This window comes from Phyllobates terribilis, unplaced genomic scaffold, assembly GCF_046119375.1.
Source record: "Phyllobates terribilis strain yellow unplaced genomic scaffold, ASM4611937v1 Scaffold_4__5_contigs__length_816908805, whole genome shotgun sequence".
In the NCBI taxonomy this organism is placed as follows: domain Eukaryota; kingdom Metazoa; phylum Chordata; class Amphibia; order Anura; family Dendrobatidae; genus Phyllobates; species Phyllobates terribilis.
The window spans coordinates 666,514,554-666,532,936 of NW_027362764.1; positions in this window are offsets into that span (position 1 = coordinate 666,514,554).

An 18,383-nucleotide genomic window follows, 5' to 3' on the forward strand; every position below is an offset into this window, starting at 1 on the left:
CCTGTGTTATACAGTTCAACAACCTTTTCCCGTAGATCCGTTGACAATTCTTTTGCTTTCCCCATGACTCACAATCCAGAAACGTCAGTGGCTGCATGAAAGATGCAAGAGTCTGTCTGGATCCCAGAAACTCACTCAGCTTTTATGCACACACACTGATTACAAGCAAACAGGTCACAGGTGAGGATGTTACCTTTAGTAGCCATTCAAACCCATTTGTGTCAAATTCTGTGCATGTTATCAGGCCAAGATAACCAGGGTATGTGAACTTTTGATCAGGGTCATTTGAATATTTTTTGTTGTCATTAAGACTTAAAAAGAGAAAACACAGTAGTTTGACAATAAATGGCTGCACCCAACCAATTACTATGAGTGGATAAAAAGTTTTTTTGTTATCATTCATATTCTCTGAATCAAGGCCAAGAAAGGAAACATTTTGCCGGGGTATGTAAACTTTTGAGCACAACTGTATATATGATCAGAGAGCACAATGTCTAAGGTATTAATTTGCGTCAATCCGATTTGGTTCAGATTCTGGATCACCTGAAAAAAGTCAGAATTTTAAAGCACGCCTGTTCTTGTGTACAAAATTTCTAGTCTTGCTGTCAGGATGAGGACAGCAAGACTACAAATTTTGTAAATGTTAGTGTAGTGTTAGTTTGGAAATATACTCCCAGTACCAGGCTCCATATTACATTGTAAAAGTAACTTCCTGCTCACTCATAAACTCTAGTGTCATCTGCAGTCGGAATCACTGTCACCTGACCCATGTTTCATGTTTAAGAACTGAGAAAAATAACAGACGTGCTTCTTTAAAGTATGAGTATTACTTGTTATATAGTATAATAACATCTTTACTTTTACTGATTTGTTGTTTCAACTTCAGAAGAAAAGCAATAAAATGACAAGGCAGGCGGGATTGTTAGTGAACCTTTGCTGCTCTCTAGAGTCAAAAATAGGTATTTCATGTTACTCTTTTTGGTACGGATTCATAGATAATAATCTTTATTTTTTTATATAGATTGGCATTAATAAATGTAACATGATTATACAATTGTATATAAATAATTTGAGCATAAATAAAAAAATAAGATTATTTTCTGAGCATAAATAAAAAATAAACAATCAGAGGTTTGCTAACCATAGATGTTGAACTATTTCACTTTAAACAGAGCTATGATTCTGTTCCTCTAACTTCATTGGCATGTTTCGTTAGATTTATGGGTCCCTGCAATAATATCCTCAATCCTGGCCCCTATTCTGTAATAATTTCCCCATCCTGTAATATGATCCCCAATGTCCCGTCCTGTTTCCCATCCTGTGATAATGTCCAAACCCTATATTGTAATAATTTCCCTCATCCTAAAATAATGTCCCGTCCTGACTTCCATCCTGTGATAATGTTTCTCATCCTGTAATAATGACCTCCTTCCTAGCCTGCAGTCAATAATAATGTCCCTCGTCCTTGCCCCTTCCTGTAATAATATCTTCTGTCCTGGGCACTTTTTGTAATAATGTCCCCCATCCTTTAATAATGTTCCCCAACTTGACCTCCTCCTGCAATAGTGTCCCTTTTCCTATCTCCCATCCTGTAATAATGCCACCCATCCTGGCCCTGTAATAATGTCCTACATTTGCAAATAATGCACCCCATTCTGTACCTGCTCATGTAATAATGTCCCGCTCCTGTAGTAATGTCCCTCATCCTGCCCTGTCTCCATCCTGTAATAATGTTCCCTATCCTGTAATAATCCCCCATTCTGTCCTCCATCCTATAATAATATCTCAAATTCTGGCCCTGGTCCTATAATAATGTCCCCCATCCTAGCCCCTTCCTTTAATAATGTCCTCCATTTTGTCCCCCTTCCTGTTATAATGTCCCCCCCCATCCTGGCCCTAGTTCTGCAATATTGTTCTCCATCCTGGAACAACGTCCCCCATCCTGACCTCCATTCTGTAATAGTGTCCTCCATTCTCTTCTCCAACACATTTAAAAACAGATAAATGATTCCTCTTACCTGTCCCCACTCACACTGCAAGCAGCGTACTCTTCATTCTCAATAGCAGGAACACAAGGGTGGACGGCACATGGCAGTGATGTCACATGCTGATGTCAGCTTCGGACCTTTGATTGACCAGCAGTTAGTATAGTGATTGTGGTGCAGGGAGCAGGTTGCCAACCTGATTTTATTTTTTCTGGACAACGTATAGAAAAAATCAAATAAAGCCAATGTTTTTTAAAGACACATTGAAAAACTATTATAAATCATTAGACTTTTAGGTGATATATGTCTGCAGTCCATAAATCTGAAACAAATACATTAATTGCATTCACTGTGAATTGTAAGTAACCTGTACAAATTTCTCCAACCTCAAAAAATTCATGGACACATTATTATTATTTTTTTTACAGACAGTGAAAAATACTCCCCTATTTTAACAAACTGTCCAGGAGTTTGTGGATGGTTGGCGATTCTGCAGGTTAATAGGGTTGTAAAGCCGAATGGCCATCGCACCGAAAGCCCGGCTAATGGGAGGAAATTAACTTTACTCCTCCCGGGAGCCTATGGCTTTTAGGCATTGAAGTGTGGCCGGTTCCTCTTCAGTCACGAGTACATAGTGAGCAGCAGCTGTAGCCATGCCCTGGCACTGACCAACAGCCAGCTCAGAAGTGCATCAGTGCTAAGCCGGCTGTCAGTCAGTGCCAGGGGCGAGGTTTCAGCTGTTGCTCACTATGTACTGAGCGGTAACTGGAGGCCCCCAGTAGGAATAAAGTTCATTCTCGTCTCGATTATTGCAACTCTCTACTAATCGGTCTCCCTCTTACTAAACTCTCCCCTCACCAATCCGTCCTTAACGCAGCAGCCAGGATCATATTCCTCGCCAACCGCTACACCGATGCCTCTTCCCTGTGCCAGTCATTGCATTGGTTGCCCATCCAATATAGAGTTCAATTTAAACTTATCACGCTTACCCACAAAGCGCTCCATGCTTCAGCACCCCCCTACATCTCCTCCCTTGTCTCAGTCTACCACCCTACACGTGCCCTCCGTTCTGCCAATGACTTAAAACTAAAATCCTCCATAATCCAAACTTCCCACTCCCGTCTCCAAGATTTCTCTCGTACGGCGCCAATTCTTTGGAATGCACTACCCAGGACAGTTCGATTAATTCCCAATACCCACAGTTTCAAGCGGACCCTAAAAACCCATTTCTTTAGACTGGCGTATCGCCTCCACACACTATCTGTCCGTCCCAGTTTTGCCTCATATTAAACTCTTCTTCAATTTCAGGTTCATACCATCCATGCACTTAATAGCATTGGTCAGGACTGTACACACACTGGCAGGCGACCAGTCCATGTATTATTTATCCTATTTAGTATATCAAGGCTGCAATATACAATATATGTACATTCTACCTTTTGTGTCTCCCCCATTTCCTCATAGACTGTAAGCTTGCGAGCAGGGCCCTCACTCCTTTTGATTTGAGAAATGCTTATTCTGTATTTTTTGTATAAGTCACCCCTAAAATTGTAAAGTGCTATGGGCGTGTGGAGCAGCGAATATTCATTCTCTTTAATAGTGGGTACACTGTTAGCCGCAGCCGCCGTCTCGGCAATCACGTGTGCCTGCTATTAAAGAGAATCAATATTCACTGCTCCCACGCCCATAGTCCCACCCACTTTTCTGCACTGAAGCCAGCGCCGAGAGGTGGGCGAACCTATGGAAGTGGAGAGCAGTAAATATTCATTCTCTTCAATAGTGGGCACACGTGATCGCCGAGACAGCTGCTAACAGTGTGCCTGCTATTAAAGAAAATTAATATTCATTGCTCTCTACTCCCATAATCCCAGGCGTTGGAAGCAGTTGTAATAGTGAGTAAGGATGTAACCTTCCTTTGGCACTGAAGTAGTTAAAGAAAATGTTCCCGTAGTTAGACCTCTCTGAACTGTTGTTAGGCCAAGCTAAGGGGTTAGCTGCAGTGGTCCAGTCCATAGAGTAAAGGGGGAACTTGGTGCCATGGTCAGACATTGAGTATGTCTAGAGCTTAGTTTAACATAATTCCTTGTGCGCTGCAGTACTTGTAACCAGCCACAAGATGCCAGTGTCCCGGGTGCAGATGCCAGGTTGAGTCTGCCAGCAGTATTGCAGACAGTGAAGGGGTTAATGGTGATGACAGCCCACAGAGGGTGGGCACATTGGGAAAATCAATGTTTAGTTTCCAGAAGCAGGAAGTGATGAGTCAGTGAGAGTTGGGACAGTGAACTGTACGAGCAGCCTGATCATATTGTGGCTGCTAGGGTAGACGGGAGCTCCGCACCCTCAGACAATAGGATCACCAGTGTGAAGATCTCCCTATGCAAGAGTCCTGTTAGCCAGCCGGAGAAACTCAATGGAGGTATTGAGGACCCGGGGCACTTTCAGTCTGCAGTCAGCAGAGGAAGATAGGACTCCAGGCTAAGATGTGGGGGAGATATAGGATATACACTGTCGATAGTGAGGAAGATTCTCTTGGGCTAGAGATTAGAGTCACAGAGATGTTTCACTTAAAGAGGGAACCAGGGCTGAAGATGTCGCCAGCGCCTGTGAGGGAGATGATAACCTGTCGGACCTTATCCATTATATCTGCCTGTAAATACTGTATATATCCTCTTCCCCAAGTCCAAGTTATGGTTAAGAACCTCATGTCCTCTGAATTTATTGCTGCCCTGGTCCCAGAAGACAAATGCCTGGAGACAGCCGCGATCGGATGGTCTGAAGTAAGTGGAGAGCACCACATACACGGCCACACATCAGATGGAGGACACGTATTGTCTGTAGGGTGCCAGAACGAGCAGGGGCTACAGCTTGCCCACGACTACCTCGCTGAGGCACCTTACATTTGGCGTAGTCAGCAGGATGCGAGCTCCTTGCATGAAGAAAACAGGGAAGAGCCAACTCAGAACACTGAAGTGATAGTGTTGGAAGGCGTGCGGCCCAAGATGGCGGCCCGAAGCATGGATTCCAAGATGGTGACAGTGGCGGTAAAGTACAGGAGAAGAACCGCCTATCGTGGGAATGGGCGGCGCCGGAGAGCTCAAAAAGATGTCCAGCCCCTACGAGTTCCGGTCCAGAGGAAGATGGGCCCAGCAGTGAAGATGCGTCCCAGGATTGGACGTCCAGAGAAGAAGAGGGCACGGCGCAGAGCAAAGTCCAGCCCAGTGAGTACCAGCGCGTCCAGAGAAGGGGCGTGGCTGAAGGCGGAGCTTCCGGAAATGATGTGTGATGCGACGGTCGCGTTCGAAGACCGGCCCAGAAAGAGGAGGAGTTGGACTCGCAGGATGCACGTCACCGTTAAGCAACCAGCACCATTTTCTGTCCAGCGCACAAGGGGAAGGAGGTGGTTAGTGGATGCTCTAGAATAATGGCAGCCGGAGGATCCAAAAGTTTGATGGAGATGAGTGATGAGGAGGACATCCTGGAGATCAATACCCCAGGGGCCGCAGCCGGAAGCCACCCACCCACAGGCGCTGCCCGTGAGCCCACGCTATTACCACCGGTGGTCGTCCAGTGGTCTACCAGGCCTGAGCCCGAGGTGGGTCTGCTTGCCCACGAGCCACGTGTGTGGTGCTGGAGCCAGAGGCTGGAAGATGCTTCCCCCTCGGCGAAGGGCGAAGAACATCCCTGTGGGGCCGAAGCAGCAGCTGTAGCATGGCCTGGTGAAGGTTAGCCGCATATACCCTGGTGGCTGGTTCCGCTCACGACGCCGATAGAAATAACTCTGGGGGTCGCGGTAGAGATTCCCAAGCCTGAAGGTGATGTGATGGAGGCGAGGCCCCCAAAGAGAAAGGTCGCCCGCATAAACTGGTGGCAGATGGTGATGGAGGCCCTAAATACACCCCCAGCGAAGCGCCACTCCAAGCCTGGTCACCTAAGATTGACTACACGCAATCCCCCAATGATGCCACAGGAGCACCGGCGGTGGACCGATACTTTCCTGCAAGGCTGGCTGGAAGGTTCCAACGCGGCGCGGAGGGAGTCAGTGGAGGCTTCCCAGACCTGGGGGTGGGTCACGGAGTTCCACATAAAGGAAGGATATGGGCTCCTAGAGGAAGAGTGGACTGGTCACAAAGTTTTTTTTACCCGCGAGGTGGTTAGGCGAGAGTACCTGCCAGATTGCCTCCACAACCTGCACGTGGGTGACATAGTTCACTTGGTAAAGTGTGAATGCTCCAGAGGGTGGTACGCGGCTGCGCTTACTCGCTATTACGAGTAGAAAGATATCCTCGAGAAGGATGAGGAAGTTTTCCGACGGAGGGCCAAGAGGGAGGCTCTGCAGTGGTGGATTAGGGAAGCCCCTAAAGGATTTCTACCCCCACCCAAGGTCAATGTCCCTCAGGAGGAGGAACCAAAAAAACGCCAATGGGGAGAGATCGATAGTGAAGAGGAGGAAGGCTTCGCAAGCTGCGGGGCAGCTGACTCTCCCAGTGAGGTGCACGCTGTCAGCTTCCCGCCAAAACACCCAGGAGGGGCTGAAGGAGCTGGTCAGGGGACTGACGGAGATTCACAACCTGGCGCCAGCAATGTGGTCCACAACTTTACGGTTACCAGCTACGGCCCTACCCAAGTTGGCTGCGGCAGTGCTACGTCCTCTGATGAGGACGCGTATTTTTGAGAAGTTTTGAAAGTTGACAATGAACTGTCCTGAATTGCTGTTCCGGGGCCCTTAACCGAGAAGGGCCGGTCTCCCACCCAAGAAGAAGACTTCAGGACCAGTCTTGTACTAAAATGTTTTAGTAATGTGATAAAATGTTATAAATGTTAATGTGTATTGGTTGCCTAGTGTGGTCAGGGACGACCAACATTAAAGTGTGGGGGAATGTAATAGTGAGGAAGGATGTAACCTTCCTTTGGCATTGAAGTAGTTAAAGAAAATGTTCCCGTAGTTAGACCTCCCTGAACTGTTCGTAGGCCCAGTTAAGGGGTTAGCTGCAGTGGTCCAGTCCATAGAGTAGAGGGGGAACTTGGTGCCATGGTCAGACATTGAGTATGTCTAGAGCTTAGTTTAACATAATTCCTTGTGGGCTACAGTACTTGTAACCAGCCACAAGATGCCTCTGTCCCCGGTGCAGATGCCAGGTTGAGTCTTCAAGCAGTATTGCAGACAGTGAAGGGGTTAATGGTGTGTGATGACAGCCCACAGAGGGTGGGCACAATGGGAAAATTTCTGCTTAGTTTACAGAAGCAGGAAGTGATGAGTCAGTGAGAGTTGGGACAGTGAACTGTACTGGCCGCCTGATTATATGGTGGCTACTAGGGTAGACGGGAGCTCCGCACCCTCAGACAGTAGGATCACCAATGTGAAGATCTCCCTACGCAAGAGTCCTGTTAGCCGGCCGGAGAAACTCAACGGAGGTATTGAGGACCCCGGGCACTTTCAGTCTGCAGGCAGCAGAGGAAGAAAGGACTCCAGGCTAAGACGTGGGGGAGATATAGGATCCGGATACACTGTCGATAGTGAGGAAGATTCTCTTGGGCTAGAGATTAGAGTCACAGAGATGTTTCACTTAAAGAGGGAACCAGGGCTGAAGATGTTGCCAGCGCAGGGAGATGATAACCTGTCGGGCCTTATCCATTATATCTGCCTGTAAATACTGTATATATTCCTCTTCCCCAAGTAAAGTCCAAGTTATGGTTAACAACCTTGTGTTCTCTGAATTTATTGCTGCCCTGGTCCCAGAAGAGAAATGCCTGGAGACAGCCGCAATCGGATTGTCTGAAGTAAGTGGAGAGCACCACATACACGGCCACACATCAGAGGGAGGACACGTATTGTCTGTAGGGTGCCAAAGTGAGCAGGGGCTACAGCTCGCCCACGACTACCTCGCTGAGGCACCTTACACAGTGAATATTCCGGCAGCTGACCTCAGCGTGTGGGCGTATGACAGTGACTTCATGTGCTGCTAACACACTGAAATCATCTGCCAGCATCAGAACTGGACACAGCGCTGCATGCAGCAGAGGGAAGGTAAGTAGGATTGTTTTTTTTTTATGTGTGTAGCGTGATGGGGGGCCATGTATACCAGGATGGGGGGACATGTATACCTGGATGGGGGACCATATATACCAGAATGGGGATGGGAGACCATATATACCAGAATGGGGACCACATATATCAGAATGAGGATGGGGGATCATATATACTAGAATGGGGATGGGGACCATATATACCAGAATGAGGATGGGGGACCATATATACTAGAATGGGTATGGGGGAGCAAATATACCAGAATGGGATGCCATGTATACCAGGATGGGGGGCCATGTATACCAGGATGGGGAGCCATGTATACCAGCATGGAGGGGCCATATATACCAGCATGGGGACATAAATATACCAGGGGGTATATTAGTACAGAATTGGGGGACATTACCCCCCTAACAGTGTCAGCAGAAGATCCCCCCATCCATTAGTGCATCATGACCATATTTTTTACTTAAATTTTTTTCTATTTTCCTCCTCTAAAACCTAGATGCATCTTATAGTCTGAAAAATACGGTATATATAATCTCTAATAGGCTAAAGTAGTATTCTTCAACCTGTGTCTCTCCAATTGTTGCAAAACCCCAAGTCCCAACATAACAGTTGGGGAGCCACAGGTTGGAGACCACTGAACTAAATGGTGGAGAATTACAATAACACAAAGAATCATACTCTTGTAAGTTGTATACTGGGGTGTGTTCCTCGGGATACAGTGAAGTCACCGGCAAGAAAACCGACTCCTACCCAGTTCACTCACCGTAATTATTTTACTTAGCTATATGGTTGTCTCAACCAGAAACTAGAAAACATTCAAAACATTATACAGACATTCAACAGGGAGGCTGAGATCCTTGAGCTGTACAGCGTGGCACCCAAACAATCTGTACCTACTAAACTTTCTATAAATCTACCTACTGGTGCGCAGGTCCAAACTGGCCACCTGTTAACATCCTGAGAACTGGGACAATTATATGAGTATAACGTATGGGCTTGCCTGCGGTACAGCACAACAGTTTGTAATCTTACAATCAATTACCTCTATACCTCAACCAAATATCCCCCTCCGGTCCCAATGTGATTTCAATTAACTCAGAGGAATAGTCTATCCTCAACTATACCGAGAATACCCTGACAGTTAACCATCTGCGTTGGATATTAAGCAAATAAAGTCTATCGAAGTTGAACAATTATCTTGAAAAAAAAGTTAAAATTTGGTCAGATGTCCGTTGCGGGTCATGTATGCACCTAGGCGTGGAATAGGATTCTCAATTAATTAACAAGCAGGAAACGTGGCAGCAAATCCGTAATTCCAGACTCTTGTTTTGGCAGTAAAACATAGCCTGAAACAATCACTATGCCTATCTATTTAACTACAGGCCCTATCTTGAGTCTTATGGCGCCAGAATGTAGTGAGATGCATGCATGGTTACCCACTGCGACGGCGCAGTGGGCCTTAATTTTCTTACCGGCCCGTGTCTGCTCCGAACAAACAATGTGTATGTGGACAGATGCGGGGTCCCTCCAGCAGGTGAACGGTACCATTGATGACTGTGACTTAACTCCTCAGCGGCATCCAACACCTCTCACTCTAGGTCCCGGCCTTTTCCGTCTTTCAGCAGTGTTCGTGGCAGAAATCTTCATTGATGTGGACAGGTTCTGGTCGGGGACATGATCAGCTCCATTCTTTCGCTGCTCTGGTCTCGGTGGGATGCTTCCACAAGAGGAAGTCGTTGGAAGTCTCTTGCTATCATGTTCTAATATAAACCAGACATACTGTATGCAAACGATAAAAAGGGGGCTAGACTGATTTTGGAGAAATCACATCCAGCAGGACACACTAAATATTTCAAACTAAAAAAAAACAACAAATAATAAAATTCATCATTTGATTTATTTAACAAGTTATAGCCAATCCTTTAAGAATGCAGCACTGCATCTGCAGAGAGCCAGAACCTTTAATTTTCCAATGTATACATGAACCCATTTTTGCTGGACAAATTGTATTTTTATTGTTACAATTTTGGGATGAATGCAATGTCATTTTTATTATTGTATTTTTTTTTTGGGGGGGGGGGGGGTGTGATCTCATTATTGCATAACCTTTCTTTGCCTTGTAAAGAAGTCACATAGCCAAAAGTAGAAAACAAAATCACTGACTCATTGTGTGTCATGAGAATGTAACTCAACCTGTAATAACACCTGTCATTGCTGATGTCATGTACAGTCATCAGTTCCTCCCGTCACCTATAGACAGGCAGACTTAGGTATGTCTGAAAACTTTATCCCATGGGTGTTTGGAAAATACTAAGACTCCCATGCTGAATGCAGATAAGAGCACTCTATGCTGTTTTTAATGAATGTCATCAGTTTATTTAACGACTCTTATGTAGATATACAGAGAGATAGATAGATGGATAGAAAAAAATCAAGGCAGCAATAGCACTAGGTGTGCAGAGACGCTGCAATCTTCTGGCCCCTCTCTGTCAAAGTAAACCCATGACAACAGCACTCCCAAAATAGAAAATTAGAAGAATTTAAGCACATGTAATTTTAACACCCGGTCCTTTTGTTCCCAAGGGAGAAAAGCTGTTGCCAGTCCTCCATACAGTATAGTGGGCACCACATAGTGCTCCATACAGTATTATGGGCACCACACAGTCCTCCATACAGAATAATGGGCCCCGTATTGTCCTCCATACAGAATAATGGGCCCCACATAGTCCTCCATACAGAAAAATTGCCTCACATAGTGCTCCATACAGAATAATGACCCCACATAGTCACCCATACAGTATAATGGGCCCAACATAGTCCTCCATACAGAATATTGGGCCCCACACAGTTCTACATACAGAATAATGGGCCCCACCTAGTCCTCCATACAGAATAATGGGTCCCACATAGTCCTTCATATAGAATAATGGGCCCCACATAGTGTTACATACAGTATAATGGGTCCAACATAGTCCTCCATACAGAATAATGGGCCCCACATAGTCCTCCATACAGTATAATGGGCCCCACATAGTCCTCCATACAGCATAATGGGTCCCACACAGTCCTCCATACAAAATAATGGGCCCCACATAGTCCTCAATACAGTATAATGGGCCCCACATAGTCCTCCATACAGAATAATGGGCCCACATAGTCCTCCATACAGTATAATGGGCCTTGAACAGTCCTCCATATAGAATAATGGCCCCACATAGTCCTCCATACAGTATAATGGGCCACACACAGTCCTCCATACAGTATAATGAGCCCCACATAGTCCTCCATACAGTATAATGGCCTCACATAGTCCTCCATACATAATAATGGGCACCACATAGTCCTCCATACAGTATAATGGCCTCACATAGTTCTCCATACAGAATAATGGGCCCCACATAGTCTTCCATACAGTATAATGGCCCCACATAGTTCTCCATACAGAATAATGGGCCCCACATAGTCTTCCATACAGTATAATGGCCTCACATAGTCCTCCATACAGAATAATGGGCCCCACATAGTCTTCCATACAGTATAATGGCCTCACATAGTCCTCCATACAGAATAATGGGCCCCACATAGTCTTCCATACAGTATAATGGCCCCACATAGTCCTCCATACAGTATTATGGGCCCCACATAGTCCTCCATACAGTATAATGGACCCCACATAGTCCTCCATACAGTATAATGGCCTCACATAGTCCTCCATACAGAATAATGGGCCCCACATTGTCCTCCATACAGAATAATGGGCCCCACATAGTCCTCCATACAGTATTATGGGCCCCACATAGTCCTCCATACAGTATAATGAGCCCCACATAGTCCTCCATACAGTATAATAGGGCCCACATTAACAAAAAATATATATATATTCACCTCTGCCCCTTCCCCTGCTGCTCTGGTCTCTTAGTGGTGTCTTCAGATCCTCTGTATACCTCGGTACAGCAGGCATCGCGCACGCTGCACTGAGACATCAGACGCAGAGGGGGAATGATCATTGCTTTCAACTGTATTGGCACCTAGGATGCTAATTTGGTTGATAGTGCAATGCCAGGTGAAAGTGCCAGGCGGGTAAACCACCCACCGTCGTGGGCCAAATATACTCGGGGGACCTGAATATACTTGGAGGCCCTAAATATACTCACACTGAGGCCAAGGCCCCACTATCAGTATTTGATCAGTATTCTGTCAGTATTTTTTCTCATGAGTGGGAGACAAAACCAGGAGTGGGTAATAAATGTATAAATTGGTGACTTATTTCTATTATACCTTTTCTCTGATTGTTCCTCACCTGGTTTTAGCTCCCACTCCTGAGAAAAAATACTGACCAAATACTGACCAAATACTGATAGTGGGGCCTTGGCCTGCGGGCCAGAGTTTGATGTCTTTGACTTAGGTAAATAGGGGAGAAGGTCACTACTAGACATCTTTGGTAGTGCTAGTAACATATGAGAAAACAAAAAGAAAAAATCTATAAATTTAACATAACCTATTTTATGTTGATCTATGTTGTAATATGGTGCCATTTTGGTGCATATTTTGTTATAGTACAGTGTATATATATATGGTATATACGTACGCACACACTAAATATACAACACCAAGAAGAAAAGTTGTGGAATCATAGAAATCACAGGACTGATAGACATGTTAGTGTTGAGCAAATGAGAAATGGTACCACAACTGATCCATTCTGTGCAGCAAGTTCGATTGTACACAATACACCAAGTCTACGGCAGCAAACAATTTCTATACAAAATATCAGAAGGCGTTTACATGACACTGAGCTACAAGTCAGACATCCAGCTTCAGGTGTTCCACTGACCTCATGTCACCGCTTTCAAAGATTATAATAGTGCAGCGCAACTAAGTCGCCCGAGATCTCAATATGGGCATGCGCCAACTTCGGCGACCATTTTCTCAAATCCCTTTCAGTGAACTGAAAGTGAAAGGGGACTCTGGTCTATTGAGTGCCCAGACACCGCAGCATCGCCCCACTCCTGCCACCGGCCTCCAACGACCCCGCGGTAAGCTACCTTGAGATTATAAGACGCACCAACATTTTCCTCGAAAATTGCGTCTTATAATCTGAAAAATACTGTATTTCTTTTCCTGGAACAATTTCAAGGGTGCCAACACTTTCGGCCATAACTGTATACATATATACATCAAGTAAAATCTGTAACGAATTCAGGACATGAGAATTATCAAATCATGCTCTTTCTCTTTCTATTGCAATAATGTTACAGATTCTCACTGGCGATTTCTCCCTTGGCAATGAATTTGACAAATGCGACATCCAGCATTACCCGAAGTCTTGCCATTGCTTTGAAGTTTTAGAAGTTGTTAGAATCAGAAATTACTCAACGCATGTTAACACTTTAACGTGAAAAGGCTAAACTTTATTAAAATTGCATAACTAACAGATAATAGGAAAGAAAATGCTGAACGTGATTTTTGTGTTCCACCCAAGTAACAACCTTTCCTGTCTTGCCTTTTCCTTATCCATGTGATAAATATGCCTAGCACTTTTCATGAAATTCAATGTGAAATTTACTGGACTTTGTAATAGTCTTTGTAATGTATCAGTCATGGTTGTCTTGTTAGGTAAGTGCAAAATATAAAGAAAACACAGCAGCTCACCCTTTCTGTTCTGAATAGTGGGGAAGCACGAGGCCACGCCACCGCCCAGCGTTTGTAGATGCAAGTTTAAGAAAAAAAAGGTCCAGCTTCCAGATCCAATAGGAGATAAAGTTGTGATCCATTATAAAGATATACACATTGCAAAAAAAAATAAATGAAGGGGAAGACCTCTGTAAAAGTCTGGTACCAGGATTAAGAACATTTGGCGTTTGAAACGCATAGGTTTCCCAGTGCTCTCCCCATCATTTATTTTATATTTGCAATGTGCATATCTTTTTAATGGATCACGATTTTACCTCCAATTGGATCTGGAAGCTGGACATTTTTTTCCTTGAACTTATTATGTAAGTACTGAATGATCAGCCTATATTATCCTCTTAATTATTTAATACAAGTTTATATAGAGGGTATGGAGAGAAGAACTGGGCCTCAGCTTGCACCCCACATATGCAGTATTTTGGTCCTTGTTGTTCATAGTACCCAATTAGGGTGCTAATTACTCTGATGAGCTATAAATGGTAGCAATGTTTTGAACCTTTTACTTTCAGGCTCCATATCTCACCATCCACTACTGCTTCTAACGTGAGACTGCCATCATTTTATAGATAATCATCTTGGCTATCTCATACAGTACATAAATTTGACTTGCAACTATTTAGCATATAATTAGTTATGCAGGGTCTTGTCTTGTCACTGCATTGTTATTGTTTTGCTCCTAATAATCAAATTTTTAATTTTTATTATTTTGTAAATCCACCTTTGGCTTTCAACACTGCTGAATCCTTCTGGGCATGTATACAGCGTTTTCTTCAACTCTACCCATAAGTGTTCGATTGGGTTGAGGTCTGGGAACTTTGGGGGCCAATCCAGCACCTCTACTTCATTGTCATTGAATCATTTCTTCGCCAATCTCGACACATGCTTTGGGTAGTTGTCCTCCTAGAACACTATGTCGTCCTTTTCATATCCATAGTACTCGAGTGTACGAAGTAGTTTGTCTTGTAGGATACTCACATATAGCTCTGCATTGAGATCACCATCAATCCTGGTCAAGTATCCAATGCCTTGGGCGCATCAGGCTTCCTCCACCGAACTTGACAGTTTCTTCTATTTCTCCATCCGTTAGCCCATTTTTCCCTGTTTATTCCGGATCCATTTGCACCCATCAGAGCCTAGTTTATTGACTTTCATCTCATCACTCCAAATCACCTGTTTACAATCTTCTACTGTCCACTTTAGATGCTTTTTTGCAAACTCACGCCGACGCTTCTTATGACAATATTGAAGTAAAGGCTTCTTCACCTTGTTTTGAGCCACCATTCCAGACTTGTGTATGCACATCACACGGTGCTTGCATGGATGTCTGTGATCTCACTGTTATGAAGCATACTAGCCATCTCCACTGCCGTGTTTGTCACGCCAGAACTGATAGACCTTGTGATTAGCCTACTCGTTGACTCCTATATTTTGCCTGGACATCCACCTCTTGGCTTTTGAATGGATGGATGGACTTCATTTTGTATTTTTCCAACTGTCATGGCCCATGGCCCTCACATGATGCAGTTTTGGCAATTTTCTTGGCCGAGAGAGCGCTATCGATGAGCTGGATGATGGTGTTTCTCTTTTTTTGGGAAGTCTTCTTCATGACTGCTCCTTGATTCGTACCAGTGATCTTTTGCTTGGGAATCAACCTAATAACGCACTGAGTTATTAGGGAACGTGAGAACAGGTTGTAGTTTACAGGAAGAAGCAAACAGTAACAATGCAGTGACATGACAAGAATCTGCATAACTAATCATATGCTAAATAGTCACATTTATGTATGAGATAGCCAAGATGATTGGCTATAAAATGAAGGTAGTCTCACATTCAAAGCAGTAGTGGATGGTGAGATATGGAGCCTGAAAGTCAAATGTTCATAACATTGTTATTCTTTTGCTGGTCAGTGCAGCTTCTGGTGAAGTTTGAACTCTGGTTGGTTGCTATCAGCTTTAAAGATGCTCATGCCCCTTTAGATATTTCAGGGGAAAACAGAAGCATTGTGCATTAAAAATCATCACTCCCATAAATTTTATGTGGTCAAGCAGTCCACCTGAAATCAGCAGGTTTAGCTGACATTTTTTTTAAAGTGTATGGGGACCTTACAAATTTGTGATTTTTTACTCCTTCTGCCAAAGCAGAAAGCCTAAAGCTGTCAATTTGGGGCAAGGACACCATTGGTCGGACACATTATTAATTTAATTGGCACTTATTGTAGTACATATCAACGCCTGCTATGAACAAGTCAATTTCTGTCCAGAAGTTTAGGCAATGAATAATACTGATTATTTGTTGTGGTTATTTTCAGTCTTGAAAAATGAGATCTAGTATGAGCATAAAATTATAACCAGATAATAACATTTATTGACTGTTTGAAGTCAGAAGAATCATCTATGATTGTCGACAACTGTATGCTCTGTTACGGATCCGGGTAGTGGAACCTCTGTACTGAGATGCAAGGAGGGACCAGAGGGGCGTAACTAAGTGCCTACTCGGACTGACCCAGGTCACACGGCGGCTTAATCGACTCCGTGAACCAGGGAGGGACCGGGCAGGCAGACCAGGTGCCACTCTGGGACCGACGTTGTGTGAGAGCAGGCAACTCCCACGGGTCAGATGGCTGAAGCTGACAGGTAAAGCGGGTGAGCACGGCAGGTAGCCTGATGGGTGATCCGGGTGGGCAAGCAGGCGGGCACGGCAGGTAGCCAGACAGGTGATCCGGGTAGGCAAGCAGGCGGACACAGCAGGTAGCCAGACAGGTGATCCGGGTAGGCAAGCAGGCAGGCACAGCAGGTAACCTGACAGGTGATCCGGGTAGGCAAGCTGGCGGGCACAGCAGGTAGACAGGCTGGCGGGCAAGACTGATAGATAAGCAGGCGGGCACAGCTGATAGACAGGCTAGCGGGCACAACTGATAGACAGGCAGGCGGGCACGGCTGATAGACAGGCAGGCACGGCTGACAGACAGGCAGGCGGGCATGGCTGATAGACAAGCAGGCGGGCATGGCTGATAGACAAGCAGGCGGGCACTGGAACCTGAGGGCTGAGGAGAGTGTAAGCACACATACAACAACTTTGCACAGGCACCTCCATTTTGGAGGAGGTGCTTTATATAGGAGCAGTCCTCCGGCCATTGGTCGGGGACTCTTTGGGACAGCGTGTGTGGCCCCTTTAAGAGGGAGGGAGCACTCGGGGGCGCGTGCGCCCTAAGCACAGAGCCCGCAGCAGCAGCAGGGGCTGGAGGACGCCGGACCGGGACCGCGGCGGTGAGGGGAACGGCGTCTCTGCCCGGCCGGAGGCAGAGACGCCGACGCTACATTCTCTATGGGCCAACATATATGGACACAACTTCTAATTCGTGTTCTCAATCATTTCATCCACATGCAGTAAGAGAACCATCATACAACAAATGTATTTTCATTGACCATCATTAAGAGTAAATGGGTTGTACTGAAGATCTCAGTGGCCTTCAGCATGGCATGTTCATAGGATTTTCAGCAGTACAGAAAACTGACAAACTAAACTTAACTCACCCACCGCTGCTCCAGTAATGTGACTGCTGCAGTCAATCATTGGGCTCAGCGGTTTTGCGCTGTGTACATTGACAAGACTGTTGAGCTGAGTGATGCCCATACAACCTTTGACATGCCATGCTGTCTTTCGGCTGATAAATATATCTTTGAACTCCCGTATTCACATGAACACTCTGCTCACCTGAGGATTCATGTGTTTTCCATAGGGTTCATGTGTGTTTTCGAGAGTTGATGCGTTTTCAACTTTTCATTATGCAAAGAATTACATTTATTTGATGAGATAAAGGAACTCCTTGTACTGTTCATGGTGTTGAACATGGAGAATGACAAGTATTTGATGTACAAGTGTCCATTTAAATGAGATGTTAATTGGTGAACGAGTGTTCGTAAGAGCGCTCATTCCCAATTATTGACCCATGTATACATTATTGTAACATTCACACTTGCATGAATACCATCGCTATCAGCAGTATATCACCCTGCGTAAGCAACATAGTGCAGTGTAGTAACAGAATGATCGTATTAATGATAATTTTGTCTCTAGCAGTTTTCATTGGACCATGCAAATAGTCTTGTTAACAGGGACTTGTTAACAAGTCAAAATCAACCCGTCTAAATGGACCTTTATTTTGGTCTTGTAATAAATTCCTAAACATTAAGGCCCTGATTCATCAAGACCGACGACTTTTTTGGCGATCTTGATAAGGCAGCGTGATGGAGTCAGACGTTCCTGATTCACGAAGAGGTGCCTCTTCATGAATCTGGAGTGTCTGAAGAGTGGTGTACGTCACGCCAGAAATATTACTTCAGTCTCTGACTGGAGTAAAATTTCTGGAGTAGGGAACGCCACAGCTCGTCATGAACTAGACATGCTATGACACACTAGCTGAGCCCCCATCCTGTCGCTAAAATTTTACACCAAAATTAGCAACTTTTCAAAGCTATTTAGTCCAGAATTCTGGCAAAATTGCTGTGATGAATTAGGTTCATACATTTCATTTCATTTCAAACAAAAAATGCATTATTGAAGAAGATTTGTTGAATGAGAGGTTTATAGTTTAAATAGTAGTCACCATTTTATTTTATTTTTCATAAATCAATAGAACAAGTTCAAGATAGGAAACTTTGTAATATATCTTA